Source organism: Triticum dicoccoides, chromosome 1A, assembly GCF_002162155.2.
Source record: "Triticum dicoccoides isolate Atlit2015 ecotype Zavitan chromosome 1A, WEW_v2.0, whole genome shotgun sequence".
Classification (NCBI taxonomy): domain Eukaryota; kingdom Viridiplantae; phylum Streptophyta; class Magnoliopsida; order Poales; family Poaceae; genus Triticum; species Triticum dicoccoides.
Window position 1 is genome coordinate 477,104,158 of NC_041380.1, and position 16,028 is coordinate 477,120,185.

Below are 16,028 nucleotides of genomic sequence, written 5' to 3' on the forward strand. Positions count from 1 at the left end.
ATCATGCTTTGTTTCCTCAAGAAAACACTGTTTTTGAGCTTCCTTTACATGCAAAGAGCAGCTTCGAGGGTAGCTGCAGTCAACTTATCCGACTGGCAATGCATGTCTATGCCAACATGTAATAACTAAACATAACATAGTGTAAGAAAAGTTCAGATAGTATATCAACCACAACAATTCTAATCCAAATGCAGAATTACTATCCTGAAAATTTGATGTGAAGTGGACAATCCATAATTCGGAATTTGCTTCCAAGAAAACCAAAGTGATTTAAATCATCACCATTATACAAGGACACACACACACACAAATATAAACTCGTGAGAGTCTGGATCCTCTTTTATTTTACCAGTATTAGCAAAAGTAGATCCTCTTTTAGTTGGCAACTATTATTGTTAGGCGCCAAATTAAATTAGCTTAATTTTTTAACACGATTGGACGCATGCCCCAACTGCCGAAGAGGAAAAATAGTTGTTGCAGTGAAATGTTGCATCCAAATTTATATATAGAACAGAAAACAAATAATCAGATATTTGACTACTTGGTTCTCCTCAAACTAAACAAAGTGGAATGATGATGGGCATATCTTTTACGAATTAATAGGTTCAAATTATCGGCAATCCTAGGACGAAAATGCACGGACAAATGCATGCCAATACCTGTGAATCAGAAAAGAAAGAAAAATAATCACCATCTTGTGCAACGAACAGCCAAGAATACAACTGCAAATACTCCAGGGATAAGGGTGCAAGCATGGTGTCGTACATGATTTATCCAGTAACAGCTCGTGTAGGAACTTATTCTGAATTCTTTGAAACCAAAAGGACGATCTAAAAATAATTTCTTTGATGTAGAAACCTCGTCCACTCTGAAAAGAGATAACTAAAAGAAAAAAAACATATGTATCAATACAGAGGGTGTTTTGTTTACAACAATGGCTGGAAAATATAGTGCTACATCCCTGTAATAGCATCTATATATAACAACCATATAGAGATATGAATAATAAAATGGATGATAAAGGAACTGCATGGAGTAATGCACTGCTATAGGATCCTGGAGCAAACTAAATATATGTACGATCTTCAATCTTGCAGGCACATAATGTGTTGATTTTGTTTCTCAAGAGTTGTGTAGGTCATCATAGGAACATCTGGCTTCAGGCTTTCAACTCTTGACCTCAAACCATTTTCTTTAGTAACTAATCTGCAAATAAATCGACATGGAACTAAGCTGAGAGAAAAATAAGACTGAATTTTGCTTATAAAATCGAACCACATAGGTGCTCACCAAAGGGTGAATAAATCAATTCTGATTTCTATATTACTAAAATTGGATCTAATTCAGATGCATCTCACTTGCAGGCAGGTTAGACCCAATACCTGTATACTAATCTGAAGAGGATCGTGCAAATTAAGATTAACCATGATGATTTGGACAAGGGGCTTACATCCCAGATTGCCGGAGTACTATTGGTGTTGGTACGAACTAGCCATGATTTGGCTTCTCTGCTATCAGACCAGGACGTCGGAGTCCGTTGGGAAGCATAGGAGTATCGACGGCACCCGCACCTAAGCACCAGAAATCTCATATTTGGTCATCACAAACTCTTGTACGTTGACATATACTACTAATGTCATCTTAGTTGATTATTCCTGCACCAAAAGAGCTCCTAACAAAAGGTGTTAAACCAAAACTGGGCTGGGTCCCATATTGATATCATACGTCTCCGTATTATTTATTGGCTCACAGATCCTTGATAAACTCCTTCCCTACAGACATGTGCTCCTTAGTGTGGTAGGACCTAATATTCCCCTACTTCCCCGCCACTGCCGCCATTGGCAAACACATAAAGAGCAAGTCAAGAAGACATAATTTAACTAAACTATTCAGATAGCATAGCTTTAATCTATAGATGATTCAGCTCACTTCTTCCCATACCTACTCCACTGGAAGCAAACTGAGGATGGCTTGCTCCCAAGATCCATACCAAAGCTCATGTGTTCAGAAAGGAAATGGATAACCAATACCTACATTAAGATGCACTAAAGTTTATATACTGTCCGAAAGGAGCTACCAACTTCATAAATGGTAGTAAATACTTACGACCAAGACTTAAATAGTCCATCCAATGATCAATAAGAACATAAATCAACATTGCATGAATATAAGAGTAAGAATGGCAATAAATTGGCATTATAATGCTTTTAAGGAGCTCACATTCTTTCTTTCTGTGGGTAAAACTTGTACTATTACTCATCTTTCAGCATCATTACAAATAGCAGTGCAAAGATGAACCCAACCAAACTACGGTTGTTCTTTCTATCCAGCAAGTTTGCTAGGTATTGACTAACCTGATTCTGAGTTCGTTTTATATGAGTACGATACAATTTTGACAATTTCGACGATTCCCTGGAAGAGTTTTGGTGAAGGAAAAAATTGTTCACTTCCCATCATTTGGGCAAGTGAGAATATTAAAAGAAACTGTAGCCTCCACAGAATAGAAAATAATTCTCTAGTCTCCACAGAATATAAATAAATTTCTAGCTTCCTGAAAGATAAACTATATACCAAGACTATAATTAAACTACTTTCCATCATCATGCATAAATGTTTATTTTTTTGGTGGAAAAAAGATGGGATATAAACAATGCTACTATACACATGACGTATTAATTCATCCAATTTTTGTACGATGCTGCTATTTAACCATCAATGCTTGTGAAAAAAATGTAGAACACCCACTGAATTGTACACATACCAAGGTCGGACACCAAAGTATTGGACATGGAAGTAGTTCCAGAACAGGAATCATGATTCAGGAAAGAAGATAACAAATATATGAGCTTGTATATGCGTTCTTTTCCTCGTCCGTGAAAGCACTACACCACCATAGAAGTGTGTTGCCGCAGTGCTAATGCTCTGCAACTGTTGCTCCTCACCACATCACTCCGCATCCTCCCAGCTCTACTTCTTCTCGTCAGAACTGTAAGAAAATCGGAAAGTTAATAATCAATAATCAACCAGATGGGAACAGGAAGTGGAGTGGGGAGGAAGATGTCGCTGGCAAGGAGAAGGACGGACCCGGTGAGGGGTCGAAGCAGGAGGATCGGAGAGCGGCAACAGAGGCCGAATTGAGCGGCGCCGACGGAGACCGAGTTGAGCGGCGACGGCGGGGGAGTGGAGGCAACCCGTGATGGCATCGACACCGAGACCACCTAGCACGCCGCGAATCCTCCTACCACAGAACAGCCCGCCGTGAAACTGCCGATGTTGATCGAAGCGGCCATTCGCTGGTGGAGGTGCAGCTGAGGAGCGGGGTGGCGCTGCTGGTGGAGAAGTGGTCGTCGGGAGGGCGTTCGGTGAGAGAACACAAGGATGGAGCGGTGGGAGGGTGGGGCGGCATGGAGGGCGTTTGTCATAGGCGGCAGTTGGGCGGCGCTGCCCGGTGAAGTGGCGGCGTTCGGTGGTGAAGCAGCCCCGGGGTAGGCGAGGGGCGTGCTCGGCGGGTGGCGCCGGAGCCCGGTGGATCGGCGGGCGGCGGAGGCCCGCCCGTCCTGGCGTCCGTTGGGGGGGCGCCCGGAGGAGCAAGCGAAAAAGATCGTGGTGTGGGCGTGGTGTCAGGAGCGGTTTGGTTGTTTTTTTATTCCGAAGCGGCCGGTATGATTAGCGATGGCGTGGGTGTTGCTTAATTGTTGTGTGGATATCTCAGATAGACGGCTCTTGTTATTTGGATCTGCCTCTCTCTGCCTTTTATATGAAGTTATTATTGGTGTATTTCCTGCCTTAGTCTGCTAACCTGCACCCCTGGCCAATGGTAAAGTGCCGAGTCTGCATTTTTCTTGAATGGATGTTGTCTAGTTTACTGCAGGGCACACTTTTGCCGTTTATGCAGAATGGATATAGAAATAGTTTTGATTTTTGAACAAGGATTCACCTAATTGCTACTTCCTCCGCGCTAGTGTCCCTCCGTCCCTCCGGCTGATTGTGGTGATGGAAGGCTGGGGCCCGGGGGCGGCTCGGCTGGCCTTGTGTCGGTCTGCAGCAGGCCCCTTGTTGCGGTCAAAGCAAATTGCAAATCTCAAATATGGCGGTTGTTTCTGAGGCATCTGATCAAACATCAAAACCAGATCCGACGACTACGTACGAAGGCGGTTGACGCGCGGAGAAAAATCAGCCGGCTGACTCAAGCATTTTTTTCCAAAAAAAGAAAATAAGGAACGTAGTAATAATCCCGTAATCTCCTCGCAATCATGCCGAATATGTCGCTCAAGACCGTTCCGATTTCGGATCGTTCTCCTTGCCATCAAACCACCTCGAGTACGTACTACACACATATAGCAGCCTCCGTCCTCCTCCATGGCTCGGAGCCAGGCAGCCAGCAGACCCGCCTAGAAGCCTGCGGCCGCCGCATCCATCTGCAAAGCATGAGGGGCCGCGACCTGACCGGCCCGCTGCCGGACGACGTCCTCCAGCACGTGCTCTCCTTCCTGCCGTCGCGCGAAACCGTCCAGACGTCCGTTCTCTCCCGGCGCTGGCGCCACCTCTGGAAGTCCACCCCCGCCGTCCGCGTCAGCGGCCGGGGAGACGGCTTCCGCCTCTTCGTCAACAGCCTGCTGCGCCACCGGAACGACGCCTCGCCGCTGCCGCTGCGCGCCTTCGAGATCGACGACCTCGTGAAAGCCCCCCAGCCGTCCACCAACTTCTTCTTTGACGACGATGACGACGATGACGACGAGGACAGCGACGAGGACGTCCCCGAGACCGACCCCCACCCGGACGTCGGTCTGTGGGTCAGGCACGCCTTATCCACGTGCCGCGCCACCTCGCGCTTCGACGAGGAGGGCCTCCTGCCGTGGCGTCCGCGCCCCCCTTTCTCCTTCACGTCCGACCATCTCACGACCATGCACCTCGAGTTCGCCGAGCTCGCCGGCGGCCTCCTCGACTTCTCCCCCTGCCCGGCGCTCCTGCGCCTCAGCCTCAGCGGATTCCGCCTCAGCGGATTCCGCCTCAGCGGCGACGCCATAGTCTCGCCCTCGCTGGAGCGCCTCAGCATCGTCCGCTGCGACATCCCGATCGGCCGGAACACGGCCGGCCGGACCGCCACGATGAGGATCTCCACGCCCAACCTCCGTCATCTGCAGATATCCGATAGCTGTGACGGGGAACAGACACCTCCGTCCCTCGACAGCATGCCGTTGTTGACGACGGCGAGCATCCGGTTTACGGGGAGCACCCCACCAATGGTCACGCTTCCTTGCTTCTGCATGGCTTGTCAGAGGCCACGAGCTTGGAGCTTACGGCTTCGACTCCTGATGGAAAGGTTTGTCAAATGCGACCTAGTGTTAATTTTTTTACTTTGATCATTTAGTATAGAATTGGAAATGCGACCTAGTGTTAATATTTGCAAATGTTTTCAGTTCGCATGATCAGGCACAAATGCACAATAGTACGTATTGCAGTTTGCACCAGTCCCTACAAAAACATGCTCGAAAAAGAAATCTAAAAATTATGATAGGTTGCATTTGAGTCGGTTGTTTGATTAGGAGTGTACTTGCCTACTTGGTATGCTCAACCAAGCATCGAGCCTAATGAGGACTTACTATAAATAAGTGATGCTAATATTACAGACAATTTATTATTTGTACGTGGCATTATTTTTTCTTTCTCTTGCACATTCCTGAAACTCCTTTCCTTTGAACAGAAACATTCCGGTATCTAGTTGAGGTTTTTCTATATGCTAGTCACAAGTTTTTCTGAACCATACATGTGCACTCTATCCAGGCAATCCTACAAGGTGACTTGAGATGGTGCCCTACATTCACCGAGTTAAGGACTTTGATACTGAACGAGTGGTGTCTATATGACGATGTAACTGCGCTTGCATGCCTTCTGCGGCACACACCCGCACTAGAGACTTTGCAACTTGATTTCAAGGTACGCACTAACTATATATGTTGATGTGTTTGAGATGAATTACTTTGTGTTATTGTGTTTACCGTGGAAGTTTCCAAGTTGTATGTCGATTCTCATATCTACTTTGCCGGTGCATGCATGTAAGGTTTTAACCTTTATCTTTTCTTCTTCTCCAGAGCAGCGATACACTCCGGGAGAAAACAAAAGGAAGTTGTATCATATTAAAAGAGTTATTTCCTACACTTGAAAACCTGAAGACAGTGAAGATCGGAGGGCACTGCTCATATTCTGACACAAAGAACCACGAAATTATCAAGTTGTTCAGTGATTGGGGCATACCTCGGTGTAAAGTTAAGTACGCTCTGAACTTTGAAGGTAAGCTCTATATGTACCATGTTTCTTTGCGTGGTTTGTCTAGGCGTTGTATCATGTGAATCCGACACCCCTCGTGCATCCCTGTATCCTTAGCATTTTGGTTCATCCGATCTACATCGTGTGTATTTGCTCAGCTGTTGACAACTTTTGCAACAAACCGCCCGCCTTCAGCCCTGTGCCTCCGCAAGTTCACCAGGTAAATTTGCACGGGCACCCCTGCACATATGAGACGCGCGAACCCCATGTCCCGATCACCATGGCGGCGACTTGCGGGTACATACAGAAGAACTGAACATACACCCTAACCTTCCACAAAGAAGAGATCCCGGCGGCCAGACGCGTATACTCGTAGGTCAATACAGTATCTCAAAATCATCCCTCTACCCTTGCCTTGTCCGCTTATCGTGCATAGTGTTTGAAAGCAGATCGCTTTTCTTCAGCCCAGGAGAATTAATGAGTAAAACAATGATCCGATTTGTATGTATACATGGATTCTTCTTAACTTGATGTAAACAGGGATTTCTGTGGTACACATGATGCGATCAAGCTCATACTCATTGTTCGAAATTTTGCTAGTGTGTAAACTTTATTTTGAATACACCTCGTCATGCTGACATCTCTGTGGGTGCCGCCAGTTTTGCTGTAAAGCCGGGAATAGTTCTTCCTGCTTTTACCTGCACATACATATACTGATGGTAGACTCTAATTCTACCCCAAGTGTCATTTGAAATGTCATCGGGCCTTTCCATTAGCAAAACAACAACAACAACAACAAAGCCTTTAGTCCCAAACAAGTTGGGGTAGGCTAGAGGTGAAACCCATAAGATCTCGCAACCAACTCATGGCTCTGGCACATGGATAGCAAGCTTCCACGCATCCCTGTCCATAGCTAGCTCTTTGTCGATACTCCAATCCTTCAGGTCTCTCTTAACGGACTCATCCCATGTCAAAATGGGTCGACCCCGCCCTCTCTTGACATTCTCCGCACGCTTTAGCCGTCCGCTATGCACTGGAGCTTCTGGAGGCCTGCGCTGAATATGCCCAAACCATCTCAAACGATGTTGGACAAGCTTCTCCTCAATTGGTGCTACCCCAACTCTATCTCGTATATCATCATTCCGGACTCGATCCTTCCTCGTGTGGCCACACATCCATCTCAACATACGCATCTCCGCCACACCTAACTGTTGAACATATCGCCTTTTAGTCGGCCAACACTCCGCGCCATACAACATTGCGGGTCGAACCGCCGTCCTGTAGAACTTGCCTTTTAGCTTTTGTGGCACTCTCTTGTCACAGAAAATGCCAGAAGCTTGGCGCCACTTCATCCATCCGGCTTTGATTCGATGGTTCACATCTTCATCAATACCCCCATCCTCCTGCAACATTGACCCCAAATACCGAAAGGTGTCCTTCCGAGGTACCACCTGGCCATCAAGGCTAACCTCCTCCTCCTCACAGCTAGTAGTACTGAAACTGCACATCATGTACTCGGTTTTAGTTCTACTAAGCCTAAACCCTTTCGATTCCAAGGTTTGTCTCCATAACTCTAACTTCCTATTTACCCCCGTCCGACTATCGTCAACTAGCACCACATCATCCGCAAAGAGCATACACCATGGGATATCTCCTTGTATACCCCTTGTGACCTCATCCATCACCAATGCAAAAAGATAAGGGCTCAAAGCTGACCCCTGATGCAGTCCTATCTTAATCGGGAAGTCATCGGTGTCGACATCACTTGTTCGAACACTTGTCACAACATTATTGTACATGTCCTTGATGAGGGTAATGTACTTTGTTGGGACTTTGTGTTTCTCCAAGGCCCACCACATGACATTCCGCGGTATCTTATCATAGGCCTTCTCCAAGTCAATGAACACCATATGCAAGTCCTTCTTATGCTCCCTATATCTCTCCATAAGTTGTCGTACCAAGAAAATGGCTTCCATGGTTGACCTCCCAGGCATGAAACCAAACTGATTTTTGGTCACGCTTGTCATTCTTCTTAAGCGGTGCTCAATGACTCTCTCCCATAGCTTTATTGTATGGCTCATCAGCTTAATTCCACGGTAATTAGTACAACTCTGAACATCCCCCTTGTTCTTGAAGATTGGTACTAATATACTCCGTCTCCATTCTTCTGGCATCTTGTTTGCCCGAAAAATGAGGTTGAAAAGCTTGGTTAGCCATACTATCGCTATGTCCCCGAGACCTTTCCACACCTCAATGGGGATACAATCAGGGCCCATCGCCTTGCCTCCTTTCATCCTTTTTAAAGCCTCCTTCACCTCAGACTCCTGGATGCGCCGCACAAAACGCATGCTGGTCTCATCAAAGGAGTCATTCCGTTCAATGGTAGAACTCTCATTCTCCCCATTGAACAGCTTGTCGAAGTACTCCCGCCATCTATGCTTAATCTCTTCGTCCTTCACCAAGAGTTGGCCTGCTCCGTCCTTGATGCATTTGACTTGGCCAATATCCCTCGTCTTCCTCTCCCGGATCTTAGCCATCTTATAGATGTCTCTTTCACCTTCCTTCGTGCCTAACCGTTGGTAGAGGTCCTCATATGCCCGACCCCTTGCTTCACCAACAGCTCGCTTTGCGGCCTTCTTCTCCATCTTGTACTTCTCTATGTTGTCTGCACTCCTATCCAGGTATAGGCGTCTGAAGCAATCTTTCTTCTCTTTAAGCGCCTTCTGGACATCATCGTTCCACCACCAGGTATCCTTATCTTCGCTTCTCCTTCCCCTGGACACTCCAAACTCCTCAGAGGCCACCTTACGAATGCAAGTCGCCATCTTCATCCACACATTGTCTGCATCCCCTCCTTCCTCCCAAGGGCCCTCCTTAAATACCCTCTCCTTGAACACCTGAGCTACCTCCCCCTTGAGCTTCCACCACTTCGTTCTAGCGACCTTGGCACGCTTATCCCGCTGGACACGAATCCGAAAGCGGAAGTCAGCAACCACCAGATTATGCTGGGGTACAACACTCTCCCCAGGTATCACCTTACAGTCTAGGCACGCACGCCCATCTTCTCTTCTCGAGAGGATGAAATCAATCTGGCTAGAGTGTTGGCCACTACTAAAAGTCACCAGATGTGATTCTCTCTTTCTAAAGGGGGTGTTAGCTACAATCATGTTGTAGGAAAAATTGGGATGTACTTCTCATGGCAAATAGTGTCCCCTTTTTCTGGTTACTTTCAGAGGCTTATCGTGTATACTTATTGCTGCAGCAATGGGATCTGCAAATAGTTGGCAAATGCAGATGAACAAGGAAGGATTTAGTACACCCATAAAGAAAGCAAGTGTTCCTGTCACTATAAGTCAATTCCTTTCACCGACCATTGTCGTATTCTGTTCAGTTATTTGTGCATGAAGGTTCTTACTGATTAATTATTTATTGTGTAGTGCTCATCTTTTATACCTGAATGTGAAGAATATTTGAAGCCTAATGTGGGGATGACATTTCAAGGACTGAAGGCTGTGGAGGAGTTCTACAAATCTTATGCACATCACTCTGGTTTTGGGGTTCGTATTGGACAGCAAAAGAAGTTAGAAAATGAGATAGTTCGCACTAACAGTTGCAATGTACAAGCTCATAGAACACATTCAGGAGCTCAGTGTGCAAGTACCACAGGCGTACATCACACAAGAATTAGCCAAATTCAGAGATGTGGTTGTCGTTGCTTTGCAAGGCGTACATCACACAAGTACTACATACTGTGAGCTTACCTGTTGATTCTGTTGTATAAGCAGTGTTCAGTATGAATCACACAAGGAGCAACTCAAGTTACAACTCCACCTCAACAATGGCAATATAAACCGCTCTTTTCTTGAGAGAAAAACTGAGAGCTTTCAAAGGAGTTTACATTGTCATTTTCAGTCATCAGTCATAGGATAAATGAACTTTTAGTGTAGGACTAGCGAAGATTCATTTCTCATGTGAGTTAAAGTTAAGGCAGCCAGCAGATGCTATCCTGTTTCTCTCTCTCTCTCTCCCAACTTTCTGGATAACTAATTCAGAGAACTGAATTTCCTTTTCCGAATTTTGCATTCAGCAGTACATGTTTGCTCTTGGCTCATCCAAACAAGATCAATTGCTACTGCGATTTGGCAACAGGAGTTCATCTAACAAGATCAATTACTCCTACGTACGTGACCACACGTCCACACCATCTACTGCAGTGGCACTGATGGCGAGTGTGGTGGTCGCTCGTGTCATAGGCCGTAGCTGCCGGGATGCGGCCGCCGCCTACGTGGGTCTCCGTTGCAGGCTCCTCATGCTGCGCTCCGTCGCACGCTCCATGTCAAATGCTCCTTCCTGGCTCGTCGCCGGCTGCCGTCCACGTCGTGGCACTCCGTCCTGGCTCGTCGCCGGCTGCCGTCCACGTCGTGGCTGCTGCGGGGATGGGGCTTTGGAGGGACAATGAGATTTGGGGAGATCCCGAATTGGAGGAGCAGCCCTCGGCTTGGGAGGAGGGGGGTACATGGAAAATTACATGGCTGATTTGGGCTGCTGCGGGCGGTTTTCTGCAAAACGATGTTAGACGCACGGCAGACACGGGATTTTGATCTAACGGCCTGCGATGAATGGATGCAGGGATGCACGAGGGATGCTGGATTCACAGGATACGGCGCCGTTTGTCTATAAGTAAATAAATTCTACATAAAAGCAAGCGCATTGAACAAAATTTAAAAAATAACTAGCTATATAATATATATGAAGAGAGCTTGTACATTTACCAACCGTTTGTATACATCAATATGTTGTCCTGTCCTGTTAATTATGTATTGCAAACTGCTTAATCACTTATCTGTTGTGTATCCTTCTGATTATTTGTTTGCTACAACAATCCATTTACAACAGTGGATACCGTTATGGAAAGGGAAAATGCAAGAGGGGGTCAAGAAGACGGTAGGATGCATCCCGGCTCAGATTGCAAAACTGAAGCAGGAATCGACGCTTCGCGAGGATCCAAGCGGTGTAGGATAGAACGTAGTCAGCTATGAGGTTCTATCCCTTTCAACAAGGACTGAACCGCGCCTCCTTGGAAACCATTGTACCCTATGCATTGAACTACTAGAAATTTCATGTTTGCCGAGTGTCAGCTCTTTGCCTAGTGCATTTTGTCGGGGATTCGCCAACTATTTCTTTAAAAAAAGCTAAACTCGGTAAGCAGGTGCTTTGCCGAGTGCCATGGACAAAACACATGGCAAAAAGGTGCTGTCCCGAGCGCTACACTCGGCAAAAGGGTTCTTTCCTGAGTGCTACACTCGGCAAAGGGGATATTCACTGTGCTGCACTGTTTTGGCTGTTGAGATTGTGTACAACCTCGGATGAAGATGATCCAAAAAATCAAAGTTTTTCATTTGGCAAGACGAATCATTTTCATGTTGTGAACTTCTTCATTTTAGGGTTAGGGTGTGTGATAGCTCTATCCTAAAAATTAGCAAAAAATATTTTTAGGTAAACAAGTAGTTTTGAGAGATTCACCCCCTTTCCATGGATAACCATGTCGGCCATTTTCACCTTGTTTTGGGGAAAATGAAAGAAAAGAATACAAGTTCAAAAAATACAATCCTTTCGCATGGAGTCCTTTCATGTGTACTAGCTGCAAATAAAAATACCAAGCTTTCAACATGACAATTTTGAAAGAAAAAAATCCTTCACAAAAGGGCTATCGTGTATGAACATTCATGACTTTCAAGTTAAATGACCAAGGTGATGGTCATATTCATTGCGTGGTTTATTATAATGTGCTCAGATTAGACAAATAGGTGTATCTTGCCATTACAAACAATGTTGCCAAATAGAGTTTCCAATTTTTCCTGTTAAAAATATCATTTTTCATCTTCTAAGTGTAAAAAATAGGTATTTTTTGTGAAGCAATACAAAAAAACAGGGTGCAAAGTGGTACCGCTCCAATTTTCACAGTAAGTAGACCTTATTTTATGCACATCCCAAGTTTCATAGATTGTCTAGATTTCTAACTACTTTGGCACATTTAAATGGCTTTATGTCGATTTCCCGAAAGTAATTCAAATTTGAACTGGAAGTGTGTGATAGCTCTATCCTAAAAATGAGCAAAAAAAATAGGTACACCAGTAGTCATTATATGGAAGAACCACTTAGAATTTTTAGAGATTCAACCCCTTGCTATGAATAGTTATGTCGGTCATTTTGACCTCGTTTTAGAAAAAGTTGAAAGAAAAAAACAACTTTATATGTACTAGTTGTGAGAAAAAAAAACAACTTTCAATATGAAACAATTGAAAAAAAATCCTTCCCAAAACGGACTGCCGTTGATGAACATTCATGGCTTTCAAGTCAAATGACCAAGGCGATGCCATATTCATTGCTTAGTTCATGATGATGTACCAAAATTTGGTGCATATGTGCATCTCGCCTTTACAAACAATGTTGTCAAATAGAGTTTTCAACTTTTTGTACAAAAAATTCGTTTTCCATTTTCCAAGCGTAAAAAATTGTATTTTCTGTGAAGTGGGTAAAAAACCAGGGTGCAAAATGGCACCACTCCAATTTTCACGGAAAGTAGACCATAGGTTTTATGGATTTTTAAAATTTGTAGCTACTTTCACACATTTAAATCACTTTGTTGATTTTTCAAAAGTAATTCAAATTTAAACTGCAAGTATGTGATAGATCTGTCCTACAAATTAGAAAAAAAATTAGATACACAAGTAGTTACTATATACCCCGCAAAAAAAGTAGTTACTATATGGAAGAACGACTTAGAGTTTTGAAAGATTCAACTCCTTCTGAATAGTCATGCCGGTGTTGAACCCAACATGTTGTTGGGGAACGCAGTAATTTAAAAAAAAATCCTACGCACACGCAAGATCTATCATGGTGATGCATAGCAACGAAAGGGGAAGAGTGTCGTCTACGTATCCTCGTAGACCGTAAGCGGAAGCATTATGACAACGTGGTTGATGTAGTCGTACGTCTTCATGATCGACCGATCTAGCACCGAAGATACGACACCTCCGCGATCTGCACACGTTCGGCTCGGTGACGTCCCGCGAACTCACGATCCAGTAGAGCTTCAAGGGAGAGTTTCGTCAGCACGACGGCGTGATGACGGTGATGATGTTGCTACCGGAACAGGGATTCGCCTAAGCACCGCTACGATATTACCGAGGTGGATTATGGTGGAAGGGGGCACCGCACACGGCTAAGAGATCAATTATCAACTTGTGTGTCCATGGGGTGCCCCCCTCCCCCCTATATAAAGGAGTGGAGGAGAGTGAGGGGGCCGGCCTCTCTAGGCGCGCCCCAAGGGAGTCCTACTCCCACTGGGAGTAGGATTCCCCCCTTCCCTTTGTTGGTTCTAGGAGAGAAGGAAGGAGGAGGAAGAAAGAAGGAAAGGGGGGCCGGCCCCACTCCAATTCGGATTGGGCTTGGGGGGGCTCCTTTGCTTCTTTTCCCTCTCTTCCACTAAGGCCCAATAAGGCCCATATACCTCCCGGGGGGTTCCGGTAACCTCCCGGTGCTCCGATATACTTCCGATTTCATCCGGAACCATTCCGATGTCCAAACATAGGCTTCCAATATATTGATCTTTATGTCTCGACCATTTCGAGACTCCTCATCATGTCCGTGATCAAATTCGGGACTCTGAACTACATTAGGTACATCAAAACACATAAACTCGTAATACAAATCATCATCGAACGTTAAGCGTGCGGACCCTACGAGTTCGAGAACTATGTAGACATGACCGAGACACATCTCCAGTCAATAACTAATAAAGGAACCTGGATGCTCATATTGGCTCCTACATATTCTACGAAGATCTTTATCGGTCAAACCGCATAACAACATACGTCCTTCACTTTGTCATCGGTATGTTACTTCCCCGAGATTCGATCGTCGGTATCATCATACCTAGTTCAATCTCGTTACCGGCAAGTCTCTTTACTCGTTCCGTAATGTATCATCCCGCAACTAACTCATTAGTCACATTGCTTGCAAGGCTCATAGTGATGTACATTACCGAGAGGGCCCAGAGATACCTCTCCGATAGACGGAGTGACAAATCCTAATCTCGATCTATGCCAACTCAACAAACACCATCGGAGACACCTGTAGAGCATCTTTATAATCACACAGTTACATTGTGACGTTTGATAGCACACAAGGTGTTCCTCCGGTATTCGGGAGTTGCATAATCTCATAGTTAGAGGAACATGTATAAGTCATGAAGAAAGCAGTAGCAATAAAACTAAACGATCATTATGCTAAGCTAACGGATGGGTCTTGTACATCACATCATTCTCTAATGATGTGATCCCATTCATCAAATGACAATACATGTCCATGGCTAGGAAACTTAACCATCTTTAATTAACGAGCTAGTCATGTAGAGGCATACTAGGGACACTATGTTTGTCCATGTATTCACACATGTACTAAGTTTCCGGTTAATACAATTCTAGCATGAATAATAAACATTTATCATGATATAAGAAAATATAAATAACAACTTTATTATTGCCTCTAGGGCATATTTCTTTCACATGTTCATGCCAAAAGTGACTCAAACTGTCAAGCAACAAGGCTAGGTGCTATGCCCATTGCCTTGCCCATTATTCCTAGTGGATCATGTTGTTGGACATGAGTATGACCCAAGTCATGGCCACCGTTTGACTGCTCTCATGATGGCATGCATCGGAAGTTCATATGACCACTGCCACAAGTTAATTATGTGATGAAGCATTTTTATGGTGACCCTACTTCTTCTTTGAAGCAATCCTTGAGGTATTTGTAGAGTGTCCAGCCAAAGCCATGTACTGATGAGAAGGTTGCTTGTTGGATTTCTCAATCACCAGGAGCTATTTCTGTTCTGAGTGAGCAGCTTGGAGTGTTTGCTATACATCTTACTGATGGAAATTCTCTTTGCTCGTGCCATATACTATTGCAATAGGAGATACAAGGTATGTGAGTGGAAGTTCTTCAAGTGACAGCATGACGATTGGGAGCAAGGAAGTGCGGATTGCAATGTTATGAACCAATACATATTGCAACAACAAAACAAAATCTGACGTGATTCGGGGTAATCTCGCTAGCACTATTCATATCATCATAGTGAATGATTTGTGCAATCTTATGGTGATGTGGTACTTAGATCATGGGTTCATGAGAATTAAGGATTGGTGGCTAGATATTCAATGTTTGAAGCTAGATAATGAAAGTTTTTAAGCTTCTTTGTGTCCTGAGCGACATATCATTAGAAGTTTTATGCAAGTCCTAGTCACATGTTCACAATTGTTGTGGTTTTTAAGTGGTTTGCACCTACCTTCCTTATGGGGGAAAAATCAGAGATTAGCAATCAACTAAATTTTCTTGCTAACTCTCTTCATATCATCTTGTGCAATCTTATGGTGATGTGGTACCTAGATCATGGGTTCATGAGAATTAAGAATTGGTGGCTAGATATTCAATGTTTGCAGCTAGATAATGAAAGTTTTTAAGCTTCTTTGTGGCTTGAGCGACATATCATTGGAAGTTTTATGCAACTCCTAGTCACGGATTCACAATTTTTGTGGTTCTTAAGTGGTTTTGCACCTACCTTCCTTGTGGAAAAATATTCAGAGATTAGCAATCAACTGAATTTTCTTTGGAGGCTACAACCTTGCTTGGGAGTTATTTTAGTACAGATCTCAACTGGACAAACTTGTGCGGCTTACTATATTGGGGAAACATTTGAC

The 16,028-nt window shown here is 44.6% G+C and overlaps 1 long non-coding RNA gene across 2 annotated transcripts; it reads right to left on the minus strand.

Annotated features, from left to right (window-relative positions):
* LOC119303540 lies at window positions 1-3,594 on the minus strand. Of its 2 annotated transcripts, XR_005147957.1 has the most exons (6): window positions 3,085-3,594; window positions 2,762-2,986; window positions 1,942-2,030; window positions 1,451-1,829; window positions 692-1,206; window positions 1-125 (listed from the first exon to the last, which is right to left on the minus strand). It is a non-coding gene; the product is annotated as an uncharacterized LOC119303540 (long non-coding RNA). The 2 variants fall into 2 exon arrangements; XR_005147950.1 differs by having other exon boundaries at window positions 1,451-2,030.
* Between the last annotated feature and the right edge of the window lie 12,434 nt (window positions 3,595-16,028).